Below are 21,588 nucleotides of genomic sequence, written 5' to 3'. Positions count from 1 at the left end.
GCAATAGCAGGAAGCCATAGAAACACCTAGAGGTTTACCTCTGTACCTCCCAACCTTCATCCTCCAGCCCAGGACTAGCAGGGAAATATGGAAGCCCATCTCCTCCCCTCAGGTCAAGACAATGCTGAGATGCATCTTCTACTCAGCAATGCCACTGCAGGAATTCACTACACCCTCCCCAGGACTTTGCCTGAAACTAGCCCCTTGCTTGGCTTCTGACTTGCTCTGTCCTACCTCCCTCACACCCTTAACAGTTTCTCCTGGAAACACTTCCCAGTAAATCACTTGCACAGACAATCCTTGTCTTAGACAACTAGTGAAAGATGATTCTACAGTTTATATTCTTTAGGGCTTTAAGATTCTGTCCAAACAATACATGCAAAACAAGATAAACCAATCCAAGACTTTGTTATAATGAGCCCTTGATTCTGTAGCCAAAGTCATAAACAGTGAGTTAGGGCCATCTCAAGTCCATAAAGTCACCAGTGATGTCATGTATGATGTCACTAGTGGCCTGAGATTTTTATGATGGAAAGTAATACAATGTTACAGGGAGACCACGGACTTTGGAGCCAAACAGGCTGGCATGCAGTACTGACACAACAAATTACTAGTCACATACTCATTGGAAGTCTTAGGTTCCAATTCTATGAAATAGTTAGATTCTGAATCTACAAAACTGCGATGCTGACCTTAAAGAGTTTGTAGACATAAATGAGTAAATATTTAAAGCATCTAATACATCGTAAACACAAATTATTATTTCATTTTTTTTTCTGAAGGGAATGATTTTGTCACAAGGAAACCAGAACTGATAAAACATCTGTTTCCCTACAGTGAAAAGCCTTAAGGTAGAGCCCCAATTAATTATATCATTAGCCACCAGTTTACATTTGGAAGAAGGTTACACAGCAATTGGGTTCTTTTTTTTCTGCTTGTTTACAGATAACCTTAAGGTTATCTTGAATTATTGAAGCTTGTTTCACTCATTCATTAATCCATGTTCATTGAGTGGTTATAGCCCAGACACTGGGACATACAGAGTTTTGTAAAACAGACAGATACAACGCCAATAAACAAGTAAACAAGTAAGTAAAACAATTAGAGATGGTGACAAATAGCATGATGGAAATAAACAGGGTAATGATATGAAGTAACTGCACAGGGAGGCTCACGAAGTTAAACAGGCAGTCAGGAAATACCTCTCTAAGACACGGATATTTGAGCTGAGGGAAACAGGAGCCAGTGCTGTGAAGATCCAGGGAAGAACCTTCCAGGCAGAGGGAACAGCAATCTAAGATGGGAGAGATCTTGGCGCCAGTAGAACTAAAGTGACCTGAATTCAGAAGATTATGTTAGAAGATGATAATAGAGAAATGATCAGGAATAAGACCATACAGTTCTTCACGGCTATACTGAATGGTCTGACTCAATGGACTATAGCCATGAGAAGAATTTTTGTTTCTTTCCAACCTTTATTCTTCAATGAATTATACCAAGTCTCCTTTGCCTTCCATTTAAAGACATTTCAGACAGAATGGAAAGCTTCATAGTCAATTTCAGTTATAAAACAACCCTGAGTCTAGTAACATTAAATGTCTAGTAACATTAAACACAGTTTAAAACTTAACCCTCAAATGCAGTTTAATGCACTAATCTTTCCCTAGCTAGGACTGGCCAGCACTTAGAGAGTGACAGTGTCAGCTCTTCCGCTTCTCTCCCTCTTCCCCCTCTCCCTTTTTTGGGTTGCCCCTTCTCCATGGTTTAGAACCTTGGTGAAAATAGGAGGAAAGGGGAGAATATCTCTGACTTCCTCATGCTCCTTGATGGTTGATGCTTTCTGTGTCACGGACGTTCAAGGGCCCACTATCATACATGTAAGAGTATGTGCAGACTCTTCAGGAAGCCCCGCAGAGAACACTCAGTTATTTGATGTAGACAATCTACTCAGAGAGACCTCACCCAATCCACCCTGACTTCCCACCCCTCAGCCATATAGTCCATGACCTCTTGCTTCCAGCAACATGGCTGAAGCCCGGTTCCCTTTCACAGTGCCCATCTAGTCCGTGAGAGAATCGTCCTTTACCTACTAAACACTGGAGGTGTGACTTCCTTAATGCTTGACTCTCTTTCCCCTAGTCTCACATATTCCACATCCTGATTTCAAACCCACTGTATAAGCAAATATCCAACTTTCAATTCAGCGCCATTCACACCTTCTTCAGACACACCCAGTCTCTGTGAGTGGATCTCTTGGAGTGTCACTCCTTCACTTGGCTTAAATCAAAATAATCTACTCTCTTTACATCCAAAAATAAAAGGAGAATCTACAGCACTCTCTCACAGACTGATAACTCAGTTATCTCAAAGATCCTTTGATTTTCTTTATCTAGATGGATAAGAGGCAGGTAAAGAGGTATGCCAGGTGTGATAATGAAACGGAAGCTGTCTTTTCTTACCCAGTGCTATGGGGATGTGACTGATAGCACTCTTTGCAATGTGGAACTACATAGCAGATTTTTCATTTTGATTGAATACAACACAAAGCTTTTTGCTTTGAATACAATCTATGTGATGTATCTATTATTAATAAATGCTTGGAGATTATCTGCAGAACTTGACAGTGAAATTCACATATATAAAGCATAAATGTGTTCATTTATTCATCAGAATGTATTTATTTATTCATTAGTGTGATTTATTCTTAGAATGTGAACACATTTTTATCTCTTCTTCTAATTAATCTCTTAATTACTCAAGTCTGACCACTAATGAACAGCTGTGATTGCTAATACACTCTCCAACAAGAGATGGTCGTACTTTTTCCCAGGACCCCACCCAATCATCCAAAAATGTGTGTTTTCATCTCTCTCCCCCGTTCTGTTAGAAATAATTTCTTCTAATAAATGCAGACACCTGGGAAGAGGTATAATAGGTTCTTTTCTTTTTCTAATTGAGCTTCTTATTTTTGTTTATAATGAAGGATAAAATTAGGTAAGCTGGATGCCTTAGTTACATAATGCATAAGGAAAGAAAATAGTAGACTTGGAAAAGCCTTTCTTAATTAACCACAGCTAATGTGTACAAGGTGACAATAAGAAAAATTATATGAAAGAGCAAAAAAAGAGAAAGTATTCTCAAGTTTTTTAGATCCTAAAAGCAAAAGAGAACGACACATCGGGAAGTCACAGAAACACATTAAACCTCTATCTCTGACAATTAGTGATGATGGATGATTGAACAAAACCATAAATGCATAAATCAGTATGTCATCCTGTAGCTAATGTGCCATGTATCATGTACTCAGTACATGGAGCAAGCCGGTTCTGAGGAATCTGATGCTTCAATGAGTTCTAAAGAAAGTAAAATTCAGAAATGCTTTGCAAGGCCTTACTAGCCATAGGATATTGGTACCCAAGTATCCATTCCAGATGTCTATATAAGCACAGATCTAAGTAGTAAAACACAGTAGCCTAAGTTAGACAACCAGTTTGGGCATTCTTCCCTTTCCTGAAGCCCGCAGGTGCAGCAGATCAGGTGCATGAAGCAAACACCCCTATTCTCAGAGGCTCACCCCACATGTAGTCTTTGATACCATTAAAGGTCTTTGAAATCACTGGGCTGCAGTCACACAAGCTGAAATCACCTTATATTATGTAGCTATATAAGATAGTTTTTCTCACCAGGACTGAAAAGAAATAGATGAAAACTTTTTAAATATAATGCACATTACCTTTCATAGAAAATTTCTATGAAAAATAAACCTCTAAAACAGAAAAACATGAACATTACATGAATCTGGTTTTTCTTGATTTCCTTTAGTGTTTCTTATTCCAAAAAAAGTTTTTAAACTGTGTGTGTGTGTGTGTGTGTGTACGTACAGCTGTCCCTCAGTGTCCATGGAGAAATTGTTCCAGGACTTCCTACAGATACCAAAATCCAAGGATGCTGAAGTTGTTTATATAAAATGGTGTAGTATTTACATATTAACCTATACACATTCTCCTATATACTTTAAATCATCTCTGGATTACTTAAAATACCTAATACAATGAAAATGCTATGTAAATAGTTGTTATACTGAATTTTTTATTTGTATCACTTTTATTGTTTTGGAGTAGGTTTTTTTCAGAATACTATTTATCTGAGGTTGATTGAATCCACAGATGCAGAATCCATAGATACAAAGGGCCGTGTGTGTGTGTGTGTGTGTGTGTGTGTGTGTGTGTGTGTGTGTGAGTGAGTGTATGTAGAGAGAGAGAAAGAGAGAGAAGAATAGATGGACAAAATTACAAACATTAGCCAAAATTTTTGCAGTTTCTTTAGATGCTGAATTTGGAAAATGTGAATGGTCTATGAATCCATAAATTTCTGTTAGTGTAATAATACCAGAACACATCAGCAGTAACATAAGAACCATTGCTTAGATCTCAATCTCTAACTAGGAGTGTCCATTAACTAGTTTCCTGGGTCATATAAAGAAAATGGTATGAATTTCATTTTTAGTGACCTAAACATGCCCTTCTCTCTTTCTCCTGGCCTTTGCATATGTGGTTCCCTCTGATTTGAATATTTTTTCTACCTATTGGCCTAACTCCTACTCATCTTTTAGGTGGCAGTTTCAAAAAATCACTGCCTCTATAACTCTTTTGTTGAATGTCATGTACCTTTTGTCATCCAGCTCTACTCTTCTATATTCTCTTACGTAACACTTGCACTGAGAACCTGCAAATTACATTTTCCAGACTCACTTGTCAGCCAGCTCTTTAGGTCTGTCAATAGGAGGCAACAGAAGGGATTGGAAGCCAGAAGGAGTAGAGAAGGGCTTTCTTCTGTTTTTGTTTTGTTTTGTTTTGTTTTCTTGGGATTTTTGCCATTGCTGCCTGTGTTGCCAGAGCAGTGGCAATTCACCTCAGCATCAACAGTTGGTTCTAGCTGCCAGTAACTTCCAACATTGATGAAATTAAACCCATTACACTCCCTCACAAATACCGGCAGAATCCAGATATGCAAAGTTCTGAGACCAAACTCTGCAGGACCCCTCATTCAAAAATCCTAGGTTATAGTATCCTTTTGTTGCTTGGACTCAGAGGTAGCAGCTGATTCCTGTAATTGTTTTATCTAACTGACTTCCATGCTTTGATTTTGATTTGTCAACCCTCCAAATACTTATGCATTCAATTCTTAGTGGTAAACTTATGGTGTAGAAATTCCTAGTGCAATTCTTTTTCCTAACTGAACCCAACTGATACAGCATTTGCCACTATGAGTGAGATCAGAAAACAGATCCTCAAAAATAAAATCCCAGGACTTTTGTCATTCCATTAGCCTTGAATGTTGTGCTGAATTCCCTGTCAATTAAAAATGGGATACTGATCATCTGTCATACAGTGGTATCATATTTTATTAAGTTGTAATCTGTAATAGAGTGAAATGAGGTACCTTAAAGCAAATGTTCTGGAAAAAAGGGGGCTCCTGTATTTGACTTTTATGGCAGTAGTGGTGACTACAAAACTGCGGGGTGAAACAAATTTATTCATTCATTTATTTATTTATTTATGCCTCCTGGAAAGCTTACAAAAAGCAATAAATAAGGATTTTTTTTAAATCTAAGTTCAAGAAAATGAGAACAACTATGGCAGGCCAAGAGAATCTTTTATTTCTTAAAGATTATAGATAGTGCTTAAAATCAGACACAAAATTTAATTATGCAAGTTGAAGAATTATAACAGAAATTGATTCACAGACTCACATTCTCCTTTGTGAAAGGTAGGACACTAATGTGAAAAGAGTAGAACTCAGATCCTTGAAATGAGGACATCTGGGTAGACTTAGATGAAAGTAAGAATATTGATCCCTGGGTCATTCTGAGTCTCTTCTGAGAAGACTCATCATCTCTTGCTTGGAGACGTTGTAATAACCCATCTGAAGCAGATGCTTTGCTAGAGGTATCTTATTAATAGGATGCCTTATTACATCTACTCATATAAGTCAAGTCCAGTGATTCTAGGGGATACTGCAATGTCTGAGAAGGTAGGAGACCACTTTTACTCTAAGATAATTGCAAATGTGGGAATGGCTGTTAAGAGTGCTAGATCAGAGGATGGAATATAATTTTAAGTGGGACCTAATTTATTAATATGAATATATTTACCAGAGATTATATATTTGTTTTGGGGGTTTTTGTTGTTGCTGTTGTTGTTGTTGTGAGATGGAGTTTCATTCTTGTTGCCCAGGCTGGAGTGCAATGGCGCGATCTCGGCTCACTGCCACCTCTGCCTCCCTGCCACCTCTGCCTCCCGGGTTCAAGCGATTCTCCTGCCTTGGCCTCCCAAGTAGCTGGGATTACAAGCGTGTGACACCACACCCGGCTAATTTTTGTATTTTTAGTAGAGACAGGGTTTCACAATGTTGGCCAGGTTGGTCTTGAACTCCTGAACTCAGGCAATCCGCCCCCTCGGCCTCCCAAAGTGCTGGGATTATAGGCGTGAGCCACCACTCCCGGCCAAGATTATGTATTTAATGTGAGATTGAGATGCCAAAAATTTCTTAGAATATAAAGAAACAAAATCTAAATGCCCAGAGAGATAGGAATGTTATAGTGGATTCATTATGCACTACCATCCACACACCTCCTTGCTGTTGCCTCCTTGCAGTAAGTCCCAGAGGACATGCTTTTCACCAAAGAATTGAGAAGCACAATAAAGAAACACAGTTCCTAACATCTACTTTGCTGACTTTGCAAGGATCAATAAAGTAACACTGCCTGGCGGTTTTAAGATTGGCACATAAACTATGCTCTTTTTTGTTTGTAGGGATTGTTTCATCTTCCTCTTTATATTGTTAGATGCAAGAGAAGACTGCTATTACAGCATCTGCCTCTCTCATCTTCTCTGTCTCCCCTCTCCTTCTTCCTCTTTTATTCTTAATCTCTTGCCCAAAAATAGAGATACTCCCTTGTATCTGTGAGTACACCCAAGTGAAAATCTATATTGTAGTCACATAATACACTAAAATCTTGAATAAATATAAGGAGTACTAAACATCCTGAATAAAATTCGTTTAATGAAGCTGGGAACTATCATGCTGTCACTGGATTTTCTGATGTTTTAAGTATATTTTATCCCTTTTAACCTCAGCAAAAGCAGTTTTAATAATGAAGTACTTATATTTAAAAACTAAGCTCTGACTGAAATTAAAGTCACCCAAAGAACCAGGCAGAGGTTGGAGGTATTCTAAGCAGAAAGAACCGGGCATGTAAAGGCTCCTGGGCACAAAGGAATGTGGTGTCCTCCAAGAGCATTAAGAAAAGCAGGTGTCTGGAGCTTGTAGCAAGGGTGTGAGTGAAGCAAGATAAATTCTCTGAAGTAAGCAGGAGTCACATCACGCAGTGCTTTGCAGGCCCAGTGAAAGATTTTATTTTCATTTCAAGTTAGAGAAGTGTTTGAGTTCATGTTTCTAAAATATCATTGTAATTGTTACAAGAGAAATGGATTGCTAGGGAACTTGACCTAAGAATAAAATAAAAAAAATAGATTCATTCTTTAATTCAGCAAATATTTATCAAGCATTCAAAAATCTTCTTGAAGCTTATATTCTACTGATGGCAGCCAAAAAATACAAAAGAAAATAAGTAGCATATTAAGTAGTATGCTAAATGGGATAAGTGATTTTAAAACAAATAAATAGGGAAATGGGAAAGGGACTGTTGAAAGGGTGCAAATTTTAGTTAGGGTAGCAAGGGAAGGCTTCACTGAGAATGAAACGTTTACATGAAGACATGAAGGAGTCTGAAAAGCAAATCAGGCAGCTTACTGAGGAAACTGTATTCTGGGAAAAGGACACAGCAAAGTCAAGGCAGCTAGATTGGGGTGAATGGGGGAAGAATAGTCAATAAGTTCTCAGAAATAAGAGAAAAAGATCACGGAAGCCTTGAGGGACATCTAGAACTTTGACTTTTGGCCGGGCACAGTAGCCCACACCTGTAATCCCAGCACTTTGGGAGGCAAAGGCAGGTGAATCACTCAAAGTCAGGAGTTCGAGACCAGCCTGGCCAACATGGTGAAACCCCATCTCTACTAAAAATACAAAACTTAGCCGGATGTGGTGGCATCCTGTAATTTCAGCTACTCAGGAGGCTGAGGCAGGAGAATCACTTGAACCCCGGATGCGGAGGTTGCAGTGAGCCAAGATCATGCCACTGCACTCCAGACTAGGCAACAGACTGTCTGAAAAAAAAAAAAAAAAGAACTTTGACTCTGAGTGACATAAAAGCCAGGAAATGTTGGTAAGGAAAGAAGTGACATGACTGACTCATGTTTTTGCAGGAGCTTTCCGGCCACTGTGTTAACAAGACTATAACTGGATAGGAGAAATAAGAAGACCAGCTGGGAAGCTGCCACAACAATCTAAGAGACAAATGATAGTGGCTTGGGGACAAGACAGTGGAATAAATGAGGAATGCTTTGAGTCCAGTTACAATTTGAAATTAGGGCCAACATCACTTGTTGTTGGATCAGATGAAGAGGTGAGAGAAAAAGAAGAGCTTAAGACTTCTTCTAAGAATTTTGACCTAAACAACAAGCAAAACAAAGATGCTGTTTCCTAAAACGAAAATAAAGTCAGTTTGGGGAGGAAGGTGAAGAGTTCCATATTAGACCAGTTAAGTTTGACATCCATGTAGCAATGATAAGTAGGTAGTTGTTACAAGTCTAGATTTCAGGGAAGCACAACATTTTAGAGATATAATTTGAAGAGCTATTAGTGTATGTATTAATAGTTCTTGTTTCAATCCATGATATGAAGTGAGATGACATTGGGAATGAATGTTAGATAAGAAAAATAAAAGAAACAAGGACTCAATCCTAAGTATCTCCAATATTTAGATATTAGAAAGTAGCAAAGGAAAGAGGAGAAGAAAAGTAAATAGGATAAAAACTTGGAGAACCAGCACGGTGTTTGAGCTCGGAGAATGCACAGACTGCCTCCTCAAGTGGGTTCCTGATCCCTGTGTAGCATAATTGGGAGACACCTCCCAGTAGGGGCCAACTGACACCTCATAGAGGCGGGTGCCCCTCTGGGACAAAGCTTCTAGAGGAAGGATCAGGCAGCAATTATTTGCTGTTCTGCAATATTTGCTGTTTTGCAGCCCCTGCTGGTGATACCCAGGCAAACAGAGTCTGGAATGAACCTCCAGCAAACTCCAACAGACCTGCAGCTGAGGGATCTGACTGTTAGAAGGAAAACAAAAAGAAAAAATAGCATCAACATCAACAAAAAGGACATCCACACCAAAACCCCATCTGTAAGTCACCAACATCAAAGAACAAAGGTAGATCAAACCACAAAGATGGGGAGAAACCAGAGCAGCAAAGCTGAAAATTCTAAAAACCATAGCACCTCTTCTCCTCCAAAGGATCACAGCTCCTCGCCAGCAAAGGAACAAAGCTAGACAAAGAATGACTTTTGCGAGCTGACAGAAGTAGGCTTCAGAAGGTCAGTAATAACAAACTTCTCCGAGCTAAAGGAGGATGTTCGAACCCATCACAATGAAGCTAAATGCCTTGAAAAAAGGCTAGACAAATGGTTAACTACAATAAACAGTGTAGAGAAGACCTTAAGTGACCTGATAGATCTGAAAACCATGGCATGAGAACTACGTGACGCATGCACAAGCTTCAATAGCCAATTCAATCAACTGGAAGAAAGGGTATTGGTGATTGAACATCATATTAATGAAATAAAGTGAGAAAAGAAGTTTAGAGAAAAAAAGAGTAAAAATAAAGGAGCAAAGCCTCCAAGAAACATGGGACTATGTGAAAAGACCAAATCTATGTTTGATTGACATACCTGAAAGTGACAGGGAGAATGAAACCAAGATGGAAAACACTCTTCAGGATATTATCCAGGAGAACTTCCCCAACCTAGCAAGGCAGGCCAACATTCAAATTCAGAAAATACAGAGAACACCACAAAGATAGTCCTCAAGAAGGGCAACCCCAAAACACATAATTGTCAGATTCACCAAGGTTGAAATGAAGGAAAAAATGTTAAGGGCAGCCAGAGAGAAAACTTGGCTTACCCACAAAGGGAAGCCCATCAGACTAACAGTGGATCTCTCGGCAGAAACCCTACAAATCAGAAGAAAGCAGGGGCCAATATTCAATATTCTTAAAGAAAAGAATTTTTCAACACAGAATTTCATATCCAGCCAAACTAAGCTTCATAAGGGAAGGAGAAATAAAATCCTTTACAGACAAGCAAATGCTGAGAGATTTTGTCACCACCAGGCCTGCCTTACAAGAGCTCCTGAAGGAAGCACTGCACATGGAAAGGAACAACTTGTACCATCCACTGCAAAAATATGCCAAATTGTAAAGACTATCGATGCTAGGAAGAAACTGCATCAACTAACAGGCAAAATAACTAGCTAACATCATAATGACAGGATCAAATTCACAAATAACAATATTAACTATATATGTAAATGCAAAAAATGCCACAATTAAAAGACACAGACTGGCAAATTGGATAAAGGGTCAAGACCCATCAGTGTGCTGTATTCAGGAGACCCATCTTGCGTGCAGAGACACACATAGGCTCAAAATAAAGGGATGGAGGAAGATCTACCAAGCAAATGGAAAGCAAAAATAGCAGGGGTTGCAATCCTAGTCTCTGATAAAACAGACTTTAAACCAACAAAGATCAAAAGAGACAAAGAAGGTCATTGCATAATGGTAAAGGGATCAATTCAACAAGAAGAGCTAACTATCCTAAATATATATGCACCCAATACAGGAGCACCCAGATTCATAAAGCAAGTCCTTAGAGACCTACAAAGAGACTTAGACTCCCACACGATAATAATGGGAGACTTTAAGACCCCACTGTCAATATTAGACAGATCAACGAGACAGAGGATAATAATGATATCCAGGATTGAACTCAGCTCTGCACCAAGCTGAGCTAATAGACATCTACAGAACTCTCCACCCCAAATCAACAAAATATACATTCTTCTCAGCACCACATCACACTTATTCCAAAATTGACCACATCGTTGGAAGTAAAGCACTCCTCAGCAAATGTGAAAACACAGAAATCACAACATACTGTCTGTCTCTCAGACCACAGTGCAATCAAATTAGAACTCAGGATTAAGAAACTCATTCAAAACCACACAACTACATGGAAACTGAACAACCTGCTCCTGAATGACTACTGTGTAAATAACAAAATGAAGGCAGAAATAAAGATGCTCTTTGAAAACAATGAGAACAAAGACACAACATACCAGAATCTCTCGGACACATTGAAAACAGTGTGTAGAGGGAAATTTATAGCGCTAAATGCCCACAAGAGAAAGCAACAAAGATCTAAAATTGACAATCTAACCTCACAATTAAAAGAACTAGAGAAGCAAGAGCAAACAAAATCAAAACCTATCAGAAGGCAAGAAATACCAAGATCAGAGCAAAACTGAAGGAGATAGAGACACACACACAAAAAAAAAAACCCTTCAAAAGCTCGATGAATCCAGGAGCTGGTTTTTTGAAACGATCAGCATAATTGATAGACTGCTAGCAAGACTAATACAGAAGAAAAGAGAGAAGAATCAAATCGACGCAATTAAAAATGATAAAGGGGATATCACCACTGATCTCACAGAAATACACACTACCATCAGAGAATACTAGAAGCAGCTCTGTGCAAATAAACTAGAAAATCTAGAAGAAATGGATAAATTCCCTGGACACATATACCCTCCCAAGACTAAACAAGGAAGAAGTTGCATCTCTGAATAGACCAAAAACAGGCTCTGAAATTGAGGCAATAATTAATAGCCTACAAACCAAAAAAAGTCCAGGACCAGATGAATTCACAGCCAAATTCTACCAGAGGTACAAAGAGGAGATGATACCATTCCATCTGAAACTACTCCAATCAATAGAAAAATAGAGAATCCCCCCTAACTTATTTCATGAGGCAAGCATCATCCTGATACCAAAGCTTGAAAGAGACACAACAAAAAAAGAGAATTTTAGACCAATATCCCTGATGAACATTCATGTGAAAATCTGCAATAAAATACTGGCAAACCGAATCCAGCAGCATATCAAAAAGCTTATCCACCACGATCAAGTCAGCTTCATCCTTGGGATGCAAGGCTGGTTCAACATAGCCAAATCAATAAACATAATCCATCACATAAACAGAACCAATGACAAAAACCATATGATTATCTCAATAGATGCAGAAAAAGGCCTTCAACAAAATTCAACAGCCCTTCATGCTGAAAACTCTCAATAAACTAGGTATTAATGGAACACATCTCAAAATAATAAGAGCTGTTTATGACAAACCCACAGCCAATATCATACTGAATGGGCAAAAACTGGAAGCATTCCCTTTGAAAACCGGCACAACACAGGGATGTCCTCTCTCACCACTCTTATTCAACATAGTGTTGGAAGTTCTGGCTAGGGCAATCAGGCAAGAGAAGGAAATAAAGGGTATTCAAATAGGAAAAGAAGATGTCAAACTGTCCCTGTTTGCAAATGACATGATTGTATATTTAGAAAACCCCATCATCTCAGCCCAAAGTCTCCTCAAGCTGATAAGCAACTTCAGCAAAGTCTCAGGAGACAAAATCAATGTGCAAAAATCACAAACATTCCTATACACCAATGACAGACAAACAGAGAGCCAAATCATGAGTGAACTCCCATTCACCATTGCTACAAAGAGAATAAAATACCTAGGAATCCAACTTACAAGGGATGTGAAGGACCTCTTCAAGGAGAACTACAAACCACCGCTTAACGAAATAAAAGAGGACACAAACAAATGGAAGAACATTCCATGCTCATGGATAGGAAGAATCAATATCATGAAAATGGCCATACTAACCCAGGTAATTTATAGATTCAAGGCCATCCCCATCAATCTACCAATGACTTTCTTCACAGAATTGGAAAAAACTACTTCAAAGGTCATATGGAACCAAAAAAAGAGCCCGCATTGACAAGATAATCCTAAGCAAAAAGAACAAACCTGGAGGCATCATGTTACCTGACTTCAAACTGTACTACAAGGCTACAATAACCAAAACAGCATGGTACTGGTACCAAAACAGAGAGATAGACCAATGGAACACAGCAGAGGCCTCAGAAATAACACCACACATCTACAACCATCTGATCTTTGACAAATCTGACAAAGCAAGAAATGGGGAAAGGATTCCCTATTTAATAAATGCTGCTGGGAAAACTGGTTAGCCACATGTAAAAAGCTGAAACTGGATCCCTTCCTTACACCTTATGCGAAAATTAATTCAAGATGGATTAAAGACTTAAATGTTAGACCTAAAACCATAAAAATCCTGGAAGAAAACCTAGACAATACCATTCAGGACATAGGCAGGGGGAAGAACTTCATGACTAAAACACCAAAAGCAATGGCAACAAAATCCAAGATAGACAAATGGTATCTAATTAAACTAAAGAGCTTCTGCACAACAAAATAAACTACCATCAGAGTGAACAGGCAACCTACAGAATGGGAGAAAATTTTTGCAATCTACCCATCTGACAAAGGGCTAATATCCAGAATCTACAAATAACTTAAACAAATTTACAAGAAAAAAACAACCCCATCAAAAAGTGGGCAAAGGATATTAACAGACACTTCTCAAAAGAACATATTTATGCAGCCAACAGACATATGAAAAAACGCTCATCATCACTGGCCATCAGAGAAATGCAAATCAAAACCACAATGAGATACCATCTCACACCAGTTAGAATGGCGATCATTAAAAAGTCAGGAAACAACAGGTGCTGGAGAGGATGTGGAGAAATAGGAACACTTTTACACTGTTGGTGGTAGTATAAACTAGCTCAGCCATTGTGGAAGACAGTGTGGCGATTCCTCAAGGATCTAGAACTAGAAATACCATTTGACCCAGCCATCCCCTTACTGGGTATATACCCAAAGGATTATAAATCATGCTACTATAAAGACACATGCACAAGTATGTTTATTGTAGCACTATTCACAATAGCAAAGACTTGGAACCAACTCAAATGTCCATCAATGATAGACTGGATTAAGACAATGTGGTACATATACACCATAGAATACTATGCAACCATAAAAAAGGATGAGTTCATGTCCTTTGCAGGGACATTGATGAAGTTAGAAACCATCATTCTGAGCAAACTATCACAAGAACAGAAAACCAATCACCACATGTTTTCACTCATAGGTGGGAATTGATCAATGAGAACACATGGACACAGGGCAGGGAACATCACATACCGGGGGCCTGTCAAGGGGTGGGGAGCAGGGGGAGGGATAGCATTAGGAGAAATACCTAATGTAAATGACGAGCTGATGGGTGCAACAAACCAACATGGCACGTGTATACCTATATAACAAACCTGCACATTGTACACATGTACCCTAGAACTTAAAGTATAATTTAAAAAAAGAAAGAAAGTCACTGGATATAGCCATGTAGACTAAGAACAAAAAAAAAAAAGGGAGAAAGAAGGCTGACTATAAAATTTGTAGGTAAAGACAAGGAAACTAGAATAGCCCAAACAATTTTGAAAAAACACTTTGAGGATTCAGATTAGTAGACAACACAATGTGGTACTGGATAAATAATAGACACATAGATTAAAAGAACAGAATAGGGAATTCAAAAATAGATCTACACAAATATGAACACAATAGACTTTTGACAAATATGCAAAAGAATTCAATGGAGACAGTATAGTCCTTTCAGCAAATGGTCCTGGGATAACTGAACATCTGTATGGAAAAGCAGAATTAAACCTCAACCCATACCTCACACCTTGTTCAACAGTTAACCCAAAATGGATCATAGGCCCAAATGTAAAATATAAAACTTTATACAGAAGCAAATTTTCTTGACCTTGGGTTAAAAAGTTCTTAGATTTGACATCAAAGCATGACTTTTTTAAGGACAAATTGGGCTTTATCAAATTTTAAAACTTTTCTCTGTGCAAAAAATATATTAAAGAGAATGAAGAGACAAGCTGAAAGTTAGGAGAAAATATTCACAAATAACATATTCAACAAGGGGCTTCTATATAAAATATATTAAAATTTCTCAAATCTTAGCCAAAGAAAAACAAATACAATATAAAATGGGCAAAAGATTTTAACAAACACCTCACCAAGGAAGATATATTGATAGCAAATAACTACATGGAAAGATGCTCACCATTATTGTCCTTAATGAAATACAAATTAAAATCTCAATGAAATATCACTATAAACCTAATAGAATGTTTAAAATTTAAAAGATGGAAGGGTTAGAGAAGGGGAGGAGAAAAAGAAGAAAGAAAAAAGAGGAAGAGAAACTGACAATACCAAGTATTAGCAAGAAAGTAGAGCAACTCAAAATTTAATATACTGCTAATGGGAATGCAAAATGATACAATAACTCTGGACAACACATTGACAGGATTAGTTTTACAATATATGAATATAAATGTGTTTTTGAAAAAGGCTAGAAACAGGATGGTAGCTAGAGGAGGATGTGGAGTCAAAAGAGAGTTTTTAAAGAAAAAGTTATATCTACATGTTTGCAGGCCAATAAGAAAAGTCCACTTGAGGGGGAAAACTTACTAGTGAGGGAGGGAGAGCAAAGAATTGCTAGATAAATTTCTTCAACTACACAAGAAAAGAAGGGACCTTGGCAGAACGGAGGTGCTGGCATTTGCTGGGAACGTGAATGATTCATTAGAGCAAATAGGAAAGAAAGCAGAACATATGAGGACAGATACAAAGAGGTGAGTAGATGTTGTGGTTAGCTTGTCCAAGTTCTCTTCTGATTGCTTCTATTTTCTCAGGGAAATAAAAAGTTGGGAGTGGTGCCGGGGGAGGAGGTTTTATATGAAATTATTATCTAAGAGTATGGGAGAGTGAAGAGACTAGGGAAATATAGTAGAGATGGATTTAAGAAATATTTAGTGACTCAATAATGGTACAATCCTCTGAAAACTAATTCCTATCTAACAGTAAGATACAGCTTTAGTTCTAAAAAGAGAACCTCAAAAAAATAATATTAGGTGGGACCAAAACTTTATTCAACTGTAATTAACTCTTAAATAAAAAAGGAATTTTGACATCAGAAACTGCGAAAGTAATCATCCAAGGTAAGAAATACCCAGATAGCCTTATGTAAATATTTAAATACACAAAGTAATATAAACAGAAATATCAACACCGCAAAGAAACCTGCAGTTGATTATTTCTAAAAAATGGAAACCAATCGTGAGGCATAAAATGTGACACAGGATTGCAAATGAAAACATATTAAACTCAAAGAATTATTTGGAGGAACTTATTTAAACCCAACCACATTCAGAGTCAAACTTCACTATGTCTATAATTTGGCTCTTTTAATTTTAGAGATGAGAACTTAAGAAGTATATACAGAACTAATTAACATAGGTGTCTCTGGTATGAGCACCAAAAATAATACAATTTAAAATCACCAGGAATATTCTGGACATGGTAGAAAAGAGACTAATTCCTCATTACTATTTCAAGGACATTCCACTTAGAGCCCACAGAAAAAGAAAGGGAATTAGCAGCTGCCAAACAGCACGCAGTCCACAATTACCACCTTCAAAAGCAAACCGTTCTTACTGTATCCAGAAACCATTCCCAAAGTAAAAGATTTAGAGGAGGGATTTGAAAGATGCCTGAAATGAAGTTCCTTATATGGTTAGGGACAAATAGCCAAAATGTCTTAGTGAAGCATCCAAACTTATTATTTCCAAATTGTCCTTATAAGTTATAAAACCACATAAGAAAATTTGGCTTCTATACTTCCAAAAGCATTTCAACTAAATGAATAAATGATCTATGGAAGCCATGCTCTGAAAATTACATTAGAATAATTTAGAAAATGACAGCAGGATGGTTATGTTGCCTGTTAGTTGCCTTTTTCTTGGTACAGAAAAGTCAACTAATTAATATAAGAAAGAAATGTATGCCAAAAAAGCACTTGCCTTCACTTTTGGACAGGGAGCTAAAAATGTGGGAGGGGATAGAATTTTTAGTATCAACACTACAGAATATGATAGGATCTTACTTAATCTTATAAAAGTGAAATCATTAATGGGATCAAATAGTCTGCCAAGCAATTCATTCTCAATATTATTTTTTACAGTTAATTATCTATTTTCCTTCTCATGGTAATCAACATGGCCTTATATTGTATGTATTCCACTGTACTCAACCTGGTAGGCAGTGTTGACCAAGTGTTTTAAGCAAGAGGTGATATTACCATAACTTTCTAAGTAGTATAACATAAACTCCTGGGCACTGACTTATTTGGCACTGCACTGTGTCACTAAAATCCAACCATTTAATGGCAACAAACAAGGAAGAATGTCAGGCAAGAACATAAAGTAACAAAGGCATTCCATGCTAAATAATAGAGAACATCCTGCAATTGTTCCTTTTTTGCTGATGAATAAAACTGATGGTAAAGTTCTTGTACTAAATAACATGCCACTGAGATTTCTTTATCTATGATTGAGGAGGGTTGAGGAAGAGGGCAGTGAATTAGCCTCATTCTTACTCTGTAATTAAGAAAAACAATGATTTTTTAAAATTATTTTTCCCTGATTTCAAAGCCTTCTGTTTTAATTGATGTTCACTGGATATTGCCTCAGCAATTAACAGGCCATTATTATGTATCTTTTTTCTTGCTTATTTGACTTAAAATGCTTTACTTGCACTTCAAAGCCATCTATAGACACACACGCCCACACACGTGCACACACACACACACACACACACACCCCATAAAACTCAACTACCTAAAAGTGTGGCTGAACATTCAGAGATTATTTATTTATCAAACCAATTTGATTTAAAGGCCATATTCTTTATCTTCTCTTTCTTTCACTTTACATTTTTAAACTTTTGTGGTAAAAAGATCATAGGGTTAATGGATTTCATCTTTTAAGAGAAAAAAATGCTGCAAAAATCTTTTCTCCTTCAACATTGTCCTATGCTTCCTCACATTTGCATAACAAATTTTTAACTGATATTGAATTCTGCCTCCAAAAACTCTGACTGAAAAAGTCAATAGGTTTGTTGGCATACACTGACGGGCAAGGAAAAATTCTTTTAATATTCAACACAGCTAATAATATCTTCCTAGGACCACAGCATGGTATCTTCCCACCCTCACCTCACCTCCAAAAAGTACATGAAGGGTAGATAAAGATATAAATATGTGCTTTTAAAAGTGTAATTGGTAAAAACGAACATGCAGCAATCCCCAGTTTAGAACTTAGATTTTGTTGTAAACAATCATCTACATTATTTGGGCACAGATTTTCCCATAGAAACAATAGTACAAATGGTGTTTCAGATGCAAGGAAAAAATTCTTTTCAACATAAAATAAACATTCAAACAGTTCATTATTTTATTTAAACACATGATATTAGCTAAGATACTTCAGTTGTGCATAATATAAATAAACTTAGGCTTTCAAAGGCATAGAAAGAAAATTTACTACAAGGATATACGGATGTTTTGTGTAACCCCAAGACATGAGTCCCATGGTGAATTGGAGAGCCACCATGGCTTTCTCTCCAACACCAGGTCCTACTTATGTCAGTAAAGCTGTTTCATTCTTTTCTCTTGTTCTGCAGATGGCGTTTCTGAAACTCATTACACATGGCAGATTATAGCTGTTTCACACCTCTTTAGTATATACTTTGCAAGTTGCAACCACTTTCATATGCAGACCTGATGCTCTTAATGCCAACTTTTCAGGTGAAAAAAAAAAATTTTTTTTGAGATGGAATCTCGCTCCATCACCCAGTCTAGAGTACAGTGGTGTAATCTCGGTTCACTGCAACCTCCGCCTCCTGGGTTCAAGTGATTCTCCTACCTCAGCCTCCCAAGTACCTGGGATTACAGGTGCATGCCAGCATGCCCAGCTAATTTTTGTATTTTTAGTAGAGACGGGGTTTCACTATGTTGGCCAGGCTGGTCTCAAACTCCTGACTTCAGGTGATCTGCCCGCCTCAGCCTCCCAAAGTATTGGGATTACAGGCATGAGCCAACACATCCGGCTACAGAAAATTATTAAATATCTGACATGGATCATGTTTTTCACCTCATAACTTGAGAGGGCAGGTCATAAAGTATTAATTCATTAATTGAAAGATACTTATTGATGACCCAGCATGCACTAAACACTATTCTAAACATTCAGTTAGAAAATAAAAGAAATATGCTAGCTCTCAAGAAACTTATAAAAGTGGAAAGCCACTTCATTCCCCATAAGCAGAGGGGATTCTACCACAAATATCCAACCCAGGAGTACTCTTGTCCCCATGGGCTAGAAACTCCCTTCCTGCATACAAAGGCACCTGGAAACTTGGCTGAAGGAAACTCCTTTCACCCCACCAAGGAGCACCACTAGGTACTAGTGGGAGATCCAGCAGCATGAGATAAACCACGGAGACAAAAATATCACCACAAGACCTATGTCACTGAATCACAGCCCAAAAACGTAACTGAGGACCTTTGTACTAAATCTAAACAGACTCACTGCCTGCTAAAATAAAAAATTAAAGTAGAACTCATTGTCTCCTAAAATGACAAACAAAATGTCAAGAATACAATTTAAGAATCATGCGTCACATCAAAAAGCAAGAAAATCTCAATTTGTATGAGAAAAGACAAACTACTGATACCAACACTGAGATGAATCAGTGTCTAAAAAAGATTTTAAAGCAACCATCATAAAAATGACTGAATAAGGAATTACAAATTATCTTAGAATAAATGAAAAATAAAAATAACAGTAAAAAATGAAAATTATTAAAGAACCAAATAAAAATTATGAAACTGGAAAATACAATAATAGAGGTTTTTTTAACATTCACCAGATGGGCTCAATAGTAGAGTAGGGGTGACAGAGGATAGGGCCAAAAAACTTAAGAACAAATCAATAGAATTTACCCCATAAAAACAAAGAAAAAATAGACTGAAAAAGAAATAAGTCCCAAGAACCTACAAGACTATCAAAAGATCCAATATTCACATTATTTGAATTCCAGAAGAAGAGGAGAAACAGAATGGAATTGAAAGAGTATTCAGAGAAATAATGACTGAAAACTCTCCAAATGCGGTGAAAGATATAAACACAAATTCAAAAAGCTAAGTGAATCCCAAGTAGGATAAACCCAAAGAAATTCACTCCAAGTCATTTATAAAAACTCAACTATATGAATATTCTAAACACATCAATTAAAAGGCAGAGATTGTCAGACTGGATAAGAAAACACAGCCCAACTACATGCTATTTATGAGAAACATACTTCCAATTCAACAACACAGGTAAGTTGGAAGTAAAAGACTTCTGGTTGCAAAATGGCAGTGTAGAAACAAACTGGCTTCACTCCTCCATAAAGAAAACCAAAAACAAATATACATCACCAAGATTTTCACCAGCAACATCCCAGAACACAAACATGAGAATAAGAGAGTTCTCAGGGCCACAGAGAAGTGAAAAAACTGAAAAGATGGTAAGAGAATCAGACTTCTATATCCACAACATATATCCCCCATTCTGCCCAGCACCAAGCACATAGAAAATCTGCTCCCAATTCATCATTTTTATGCTGGAAAAGGTGAAACTGAGGTGGTCAATCAGCTTCCCTACCATCTTGGGTGCCATGGCAGAAGACCTTTTTTGCCTTAACACATAGGAAGCATTGTGACTGCCTGATGGGAGAAATATCCCTAAGGACAGGAAGAGACAAAGTGGGAATACAGGGCTATCATCCCTGGCCCTGGAAACTGCTCTACCAGTTGGCCTAAGGAGATGCCAAATCAGAATAGCCATTCACCTGCCCAATACTGTAGGAGATACATTCCACAGGTCCCCTGGGCACAAACATCTAGCCAGCTTTGATACACTAGTGGGATAATGCCTTTGGGACCTTCCCAATTCAAGACAGGCAGTGTTCCAATTATTTAATAAAAACCAAGATGAACCTGAACTTAAGGGGCCACCCAGAGCCAAAAAGGAGGCAGCAACCTAGTAGTAAAAATTTCCTAAGCAAATTTATCCAATAAAACCAAAACAAAACAGAGAAGACTGTAATAATAATCCTTCAATGCAAAGACACATGCATATATACACAAGAAACAACAGAAAACAGGGAACTATGACTTCACCAAAAGGACAAAGCAAAAATCAAGTGACTAACTCTAAAAAGATGGCAACTTGTGAACTCTCTAACAAAGAATTGAAAATAGAAATTTTAAGGAAACTCGGTGATCTCCAAGATAACAGAGAAAAGCAATTCAGAAATTTATCACAGAAATTTAAAAGAGATTGCAATAATAGAAAAAGTCAAACAGAAATCTTGGAACTGAAAAACACAGATGCTTAACTCATTACAGGCACTGAACAGCAAAATAGAACAAGCAGATGAAAGAATCAGTGAGCTTGAAGATCAGCTATTAGAAATACATGGTCAGAGGAGGAAAAAAGAATGAAAAGGAACAAA

At 37.6% G+C, this 21,588-nt stretch overlaps 1 long non-coding RNA gene across 3 annotated transcripts in view; it reads right to left on the bottom strand.

Moving 5' to 3' along the window:
- The window catches only part of LOC139363773 (uncharacterized), a 162,291-nt gene that overhangs the window by 48,420 nt on the left and 92,283 nt on the right, over nt 1-21,588 (bottom strand). The window lies entirely within an intron of this gene.

Source organism: Macaca nemestrina, chromosome 6 (genome assembly GCF_043159975.1).
Source record: "Macaca nemestrina isolate mMacNem1 chromosome 6, mMacNem.hap1, whole genome shotgun sequence".
Taxonomy (NCBI): domain Eukaryota; kingdom Metazoa; phylum Chordata; class Mammalia; order Primates; family Cercopithecidae; genus Macaca; species Macaca nemestrina.
Note: the sequence above shows the minus strand (reverse complement) of the source record. Positions and strands in the feature narration are given on the sequence as shown.